Genomic DNA, 7,318 nt, shown 5'->3' with positions numbered 1-7,318 from the left:
CAAAAGCCTTTAAGCAGGTTCTGGGCAGGGATATTTACAGCCCAGGCGGGATGAAGCTGGGGTGAAGACCTGCGCCCCCCTGAACGCAGCCCCCGGGGCAGCGGCGTGCCCTCGCGCTGGGGCCCCGTATCCAGGAGCAGCCCCATCCCCGGGAGACACGCGGGGCCACGCTGACCCCGGACACCGCTGCGTGCCCGCCGTGACACGGAAACCCATTAGCGGTCTCACCCGTTAGCTGAAAAGGAGGCAGGCCCATAAAAACAAACACCGCTCCTTTCCTTCCACCCGCACGCCTGCGGGCTCTGCAGGGCCACATCCTTCCCGCCCGCGCCGCTCTCGATCCTTCCATCAGCTGTCCTGGCGGGGTGTAAATCACTGAGCATCCTCCCCGAGGCTGTGGGCACCCCGCAGAGCAGCGTTTTCTTTCGGTGGATGCCCTCGGAAATTAAACCTTAATGGGAGAGGCAGCATCGCGCCGCAGCGGGCAGATGCGGTGTGCACATTAAATCTCGGATTGCCTTTATTCTCTGGGGGGAACGGGGATGTGGAGGGGAGACTGTGCCCCCCAGGGCACAGCAGCACCATGTCACCGTGACTGGCTATTAAAGCACGGGCTCTTTAGGGCAGCATCCAGGCTGTGGGGGGCTGCGAGCCTGCAGAAGAGACCCCCAGGGACTCCGGTGAGAGATGCCCCCCTGGGCACGGTGCTCCTGCTCTTTTCTGGTGCAAGGAGCACTTTGCGTCCTTCTTCCTAGGGCAGCCCGGAGAGCCCGTGGTGTTGTTGTGCTGTAATGAGCCCCTGCACTCCGGTGGAAAAGGATGTGCTTCTAACACTCCGGTTAATTCTTGCGTTCGACCTTCACCGCATAATCAGGTTAATGTGGTTCGGGGGCTGAGCGAGCCCAATCTCCCCGCGCATAATTCAATAACGGTTTGGAGAGCGAGATCCTCGGATGCTCGTGTTGTCATGGAACCCGTGAAACAAGATTAATCGGGGCAGAGGAAAAGAAAGTGAGAAATCAGAGACTAGTTGGGAGGATAAGAGGAGCCGAGGAGGATTGCCATCGAATACCAATAACGTTCTCATCTGAACATCTCCAGACCTCTTAAAGCACTGGGAGATTTGCTACTGCTCTGCAGAAGGAGCAGCGTGCCGGTCTGCACGGGGTCTCACGCAACAATTCATGGGTCAGGCACTTGGCAGGGGAAAGAAAAGGCACCAGGAAACGCTGTGGGTTCCTTCCACCCTGCCCCATGGCGCAGCCCCCCCACCACGGCACAAATCCAGCTCCTGGGGCTGAGCCCGCACAGCTCCCAGCTCCTCGCCTGGGGCAACGGGCTGCACAGCCCTGATTAATTGCATTAATTAGGGCAAGGTGGGAAACACGAGAAACGCTGCAAATCTCCTCCTGTGCGGGAGAAAATCGTTCCTGAATTGATTTTGAGCCACCAGAGAGCTATCTGAGGAGCAAACGGCCCCTGCCCTGCCTGCACCCTGCAACAAGCCCCCCGCCTCGTCCCCTTGGGTTAATGAGACATCCTCGGCCCGTTGGTTAATGACACAGCCTCGTCCCTTTGGTTAATGACACAGCCTCAACCTGTCCGTGCCCACTCCTCGCCGTGGGACCCCTCTGCCCCCAGGGGAGCAGGCGATGCCCCACGGTGGCCCATCCTGCGGTGAGCCCCACTCCGGGGTGGACCCCTTCCAGCTCCACCTTCCTCCACCCACCACCAGAGCAGCACAGCTACGTCCCCAGCACGTGCTTTGCCATGCTTCTTTCTCTGGACTTTGACAGCTCCCTGGGGAATGTGCACGACCCCGCTCCGGATGCGCAGCGCGCAGGTCAGGAAGGCGCGATTCCCTCGGGAAAACTGGGATGCTGCTGTTCCAGCGTGGCTCTGGGGCTGGGAGCTGGGCAGCAGGCAGCCCTTCTGGAAGCAGGCAGGATGAGGACGCCCTGCTGCCGTGAGCGCTGGGCTCCCTGCCTGCACCCGGGGGGCACTGGGCACAGCCACGGCACGGGGCATTCGGGGATGGAGCGGGCTTGTGGTTGCTTACCCATGGTTTGCACCCCAATCAGTGGTGATGCTGGTCAGCTTCAGTTGCTGTTATTTTACAGGGGCAAGAAGCAGACTCGTTAACCTTTAGACAGCCCCTTTCCCCCGCCCCGTGAGTTATTAGAGGCTGAGCTTGCAGAGCCCCATCTCCATCCCTGAAAACTGCAGTAATTAAAACGTTTTCCCTGTGTTGCCTCGGACGGAAGGGGAGCACTCCGGAGTTCTTGTTAAAAATATCAGATGGATAAAAAAGAGCCTCACAGGAGGCAGAACCACGGAGGCAGGCGGTCAGGGCCACATCTGCAGGCGGCAGCAGCGTGTGCGTGCAGGGGGACGGATCCCTGCCCTCAGCTCACCGCTGAGCCTCGGCCTCCCCAGAGGCATCCTGCAAACAATTTATAGGGCACCCATTGTTAGAGCCTCCTTCACGCCCCCCCTGACAGCCACGCATTGAGCGGTTGGTTTCTGGGAGGTGCAAAAGAAAAAAGGCGAAAGCGTTTGAAAAGGAAGGGGAACAACTTTCTTCTTAGACCTCTTTAATGTTGCGCTGAACATCTTGCATCAGAGATCACTCCAGAGATCATTTAGGCGTGCTTAGCTGATAATTTAAGCTGATAATTAAAAAATGATTTATTGACTGAAGCTTTAGCGGAAGAAGGTGTTAGAGTTTCGTGTTAAATCCATAAAAGTCCTCGTTCACCTCCTCTAGGCTCGAGTATTATTTATAACGAGCCCTTATACCTGGGGGGGGTGGGTGAGAATGAAATCCTTGTAGCTGCTGCTTCCCCGTGGGGATAAGCCCTTCTCGGTGAATCCTTCCCTGGGACAGGACCCGAGGAATCCCTCACAGTTTAACACTTCATCACGCCTGCTCTTAGTCACTTCTGTCAGGATTTCCTTTGCTCACCAGAGAAGGAAAACCTCCGTTTTCAGGGGTTTGGGGTAAAAATCTCCGCCCCCGGCGCTGTGCAGGCTGCGTGGGGTACTCGCTGCGTAGCCCCGGCCCCGCTGGAGGTGAGCGGTGACCGCTGCTGGGTCGCGGGAAGACGGCAATTAAAGCAAGCGTCTCCTGCAAAATGAAGAAAACTTCGTTTCCTGCAGACTCGGCAACGCATTCTGCTTTTGGCAAGGCCAGAAGAAATCCAGGGAAATGCCACTGATCGCAGCAAAAATCGCTTCTGTTTCCTTTGCAGCCGTTGCTTTGGGTCAAAGTCCTCCCTTCGCACGCTCTGAATAAGCTCTGTCAGCAGCGGCCACGCAAGCAGAAGGGATTGCCTGGGATGGCCTACTGCTAAGCAGCTCCGTGGTACTTTAATTAACATTTGCTCCACACCGTGCCCACGGATTCACCTGATGGGAGAAGACAAACATTTTCCAAGCTGAGACACCCCCGGAGGAGCGCTTGCGCGCCAGGAAGCCGCGCTGAACACGCGTTAGTTGTCGTTCAGGTCTTTGCTTCATCTTTCCTCGCTGCTTAATCGCCGCCTCTGCTCCCCCTCCGTTTGTATTTTGCCACTTGGCCTTAAACCCACGACGAAGGCTGCGAAGCCTGGGAAGGATTAGCAAGCAGAGGCGGTGTTTGTGAGGGAGGAGGAGGAGGAGGAGGAGGAGCAGGAGGGCTGTGAGCAGCGCGGCGCTGGCGATGCCGGGGCACCTGGACTACAGCTTCCAGCATGCTCTTGCCGGCCGCTCGCTGCGCTGCACGCCGGGACTGCCAGCAGAGCATCACCCCTGGGCCTTCCCTGCAGGACTGCCCAAAACTGAGGAAGAGGAAGAGGAAGAAAGCTCCGTGCCCCCGGCCGGGGGTGCCCAGCTCAGCGCCCTGCGGTGCCTGCCCTCCCCTCGTCCCCGCTGCCAGAAAAGTTGCAGTCTGTGCAGCCTGTAGCACCGCATGGTATAACTTTAATTAGCATTTAATTTAGATGGGAGGAGATAACTGCTACATGTTTACTAAATATCAATTAATCGTCGGAGATACATTTGTTACCGCGCAGAACAATGCCACAGATGTGTATCGGGCCCCTGCTAAACCTGCGTAAATACTTGCTTTTAACAAACAATCGGCTTTCAAGGCGTAACAGCCACTGCACGAGATGAAATTAAAAGATTAGCCCCAGCTGCTGCATGGTTTCGGGGGGAAGCGAGGGGCTGGGGAACGGCATCGAGCCCTCCTCCTGCCACCCCGTACCCGGGTCCGAGGGGGGCTGAGGGCGTCCCTGAACCCTGCAGAAGGAATTTGGGGCAGAAATCTCAAGCCTGCAACCCTCCGACCCGTCCCCTGCACTGCCTCGGCCCCAGGATCGGTGCACACCGTGTGCTAAAGGCAGCCAAGGGCGAGGCAGAATATGAAACCGATGCTCTATCAGCTCTGCGCGGGATTGTCACAAACAATGACTTTCTTTATCCCCTTGCGTTTTGTTCCCATGGCATGAAGGTCAGGAGGAAAGCAGATTTATTAAAGCATAAACAAACTGCATAAATGCTTATGGTAATTCCACTTCCGTTAAAAATACCGGTTATTTTTAAAGCTACTTTAAATTATCTCCTTTCTAATGAAAACTCACATGTAATCTGTTAGTGAGGGATGTCTGTTGAACCATGAATTATTCAAAGAAGTCTCTGTTCTGTTATCTGGAGTCTCTGGAGATTATTCCCACCATTGTCCGTTGTGATGGGTCATTATGCACTCTGTGAATTTAATCTTTTAGGCTATCCAGCAGCACAGAAAAAATGTATGAATAACAATTTTCCTGTAATAACCTTCAACTAACCTTTCAACCAGAGTGAGTAATTCCAATCCTATTTTCACATCAATAGAAGAGTCAAAGCTAGGCAATTATCTCTTATCTGTTCCATAACCCTCCCCCTTTAATTTTTAAAAAGGATGTTAAAGTACTTACTGGAGGCAAGAAGAAGAAAGGAGGCTGGAATGAAGTATGGGCAAATTTTGATGAGCAGTGATAGGGGTGCGCTTTAGATAATTATTAATTTCTGCCCTCCCCCCCTCCCGTGCTGCCGCATTCCTCCGCGCCTCCTGGCACACCAGTTGCCTCCCACGTCCCTCCTGCAGGAGTGGCTGCGGCCCCCTGCAGCCCCCCTGTTTCGCCCCCCAGCAGCACGGGAAGCATCCCCCTGCGGGTGCAGCACCCCTGCGCTGAGCACCAAGGGCTCCGGGCAGCGGGGGTGGCTCTGGCACGTGCGGGTTTCCTTCTAGAGAGGTCTTAAAGGCAGCTCTTTCTAGGAAAAAGTGAGCAGAAAGTCTGTCACCAGCATCCGACGGGCTGGGGGAAGAAGGAAATGCTGCCTGGAAAAGGCATCGGCCTCCTCAAAACCCAAACGCCAGCTTCATGGGAGCTGCAATGAGAGCAAAGGGAGAGATGTCCCAGGACACGGCAGGCATGCCTGGGGCCACCTGGGGATCCCGACCAGCTCAGCATCCTTGCCCGTGCTGCATCCTCGTCCTCTCGCCCAGGGCTGCGTGGGAGCCCGTGCCATGCTCCAACACCACCCAGGGACCAGCACCACTGCCGTGGGACAGGCACCACACGTGGGACAAGGTCGGGAACCTGCGGGGAGGTGGCCGGCGGCGAGGGAGCGCGCAGAGGCCGCGCGTCGCAACCCGGGAGCGCAGTGAATCACCATCTGGTTTTATTTTAGTTTGCTCAGCCGGGCACCGCACCAGCGATGTTTGAAGGTCAGAGGTTTGTGATGATAAGCGAAGAATGAGTAAGCTGATTGCCAGCCTCGAACTCTCCGGTGGGAATTTATATCAGCTGAACTCCGGAAAAAACTCTCCAAGCTTCAGGAAGAGACGTTTTATTGGTGAGAGAGGCTCAGGCTGGGGCAGGAGCAGGGCGGGGAGCGGGTTGTCCTTGGTCCCAGCCCCAGCTCCCCATCCTCCCTCTGTGCTCAAAGTGCTTTTCTCATCTGGTCGGAAATGGGGAGGAATAAACAACTCCCCCGTGGCTGCCAAGCAGCATCCCGCGCCCCGGCACGTTGTGCAGAGCTACCGGATTTGGAGATGTTGAGGTTTCGCTGTGTTTTTACCTGCCTTATCCACCCACGGCACCCAGGACCACCTCAGGATGAGACCCTTCTCGTGGGGCAGTGCCTGGCTCTGGCAGAGCCCCATGGTAGTGCTGCGTCCCCGTGCTCCTGGCCTCATCCTGTGCCCCTTCCCCTAGGAAAACCATCACCGAGAGACCACCCTGAGCCCCCCAGCAGCCTTGGATGCTCCTTGCAGCTCCAACCCAACATGGCCAGAAGGACTGGGCATGGTGTCATGCACCCCATAGCAAGGCTGGGTGCCCCATGCTGGAACTGGGTGCCCCATGCTCTGCTTGCACCCCCCGCCACAGCCACGCAAGCTCCCCAGCCCTGAGATTCACGCCTCTGATCCTCTCCGCTTCTCTCTCTCGAAGGGGATTTCTGCCGTGACTTTGCTCTTGCAGAAACCTGCAGCATCTGCTCTCAATTACAAGGCCCTGCATTTTCGAGGCCAAGCCCTGGCAGGGTTTTGGGGAGCGCGGCACTGCCTGCGCCGGCTCCAGAGGAATTTCAGGCGCACACCTGCAGCAGGGCATCCCTGGCAGCTGAGCCCAGACCGCCTGCAAGAGGAGAGGGTTGGCCCCTGCTAAAAGGTGGAGCGCTGCACATAAAAGCGCCTGCAGAGCGAGAGTCACGACTGCAGCCCAAGCCACGTCCTGGCAGATCCCCTGCGTGCCCTGGCCCCAGCTGTTATTGCTGCAAACACAACAGCATCCATCAGTGCAAGCCCCCTTCCCCCGCCAGCGTATAAAATTACCCTATTTGCACTTGCTATTTCCTTCAGGAACAGAAATATCGCCAGAGTAATCTGGGCCGGATTGCCAGTGCTGTGCTGCAACAGGATCGCATTTGAAAGTCTAATGACAGACATATTCCTCCTAATCAGAACAGTAATTTCATGGGCAAAACACCCCATTGTTTTGCAGAGAATGGCAACCAGGAAACAAGAATGCTGCATTAAACATTAATTGTATCAGTGCCCAGGCATTTAAGAGAGCAGGGACTTCTCAGAGCAGCGCACACCCGAGTTTCTGGGACAGTCGTCTTTAAGAGCCCTGGAAGTGGATGAGAAGGCTGATCTGCCGCCAGCTGGCAGCCTGTCGCGCTCTGGATAAATGCAGGCTATTGTTCAGGCGCTTTTACAACAACACCATCAAGCAAAAGGGGAAAAAAAATAACAGAAAAAAAAAAAAAATCAGCTGGCAGCACAGAG

The 7,318-nt window shown here is 56.0% G+C and overlaps 1 long non-coding RNA gene across 2 annotated transcripts; it reads right to left on the bottom strand.

Annotated features, from left to right (window-relative positions):
• Window positions 1-3,044: 3,044 nt before the first annotated feature.
• On the bottom strand, window positions 3,045-7,116 carry LOC118172437. Of its 2 annotated transcripts, none has more exons than XR_004753702.1 (3): window positions 6,863-7,116; window positions 4,370-5,857; window positions 3,045-3,800 (listed from the first exon to the last, which is right to left on the bottom strand). It is a non-coding gene; the product is annotated as an uncharacterized LOC118172437 (long non-coding RNA). The 2 variants fall into 2 exon arrangements; XR_004753703.1 differs by lacking the exon at window positions 6,863-7,116 and having other exon boundaries at window positions 4,370-4,426; window positions 4,959-6,293.
• Between the last annotated feature and the right edge of the window lie 202 nt (window positions 7,117-7,318).

Source organism: Oxyura jamaicensis, chromosome 10 (assembly GCF_011077185.1).
Source record: "Oxyura jamaicensis isolate SHBP4307 breed ruddy duck chromosome 10, BPBGC_Ojam_1.0, whole genome shotgun sequence".
NCBI classification, from domain to species: Eukaryota; Metazoa; Chordata; class Aves; order Anseriformes; family Anatidae; genus Oxyura; species Oxyura jamaicensis.
The sequence above is the reverse complement of the archived record's forward strand: the minus strand, read 5'-3'. Positions and strand labels throughout refer to the sequence as shown.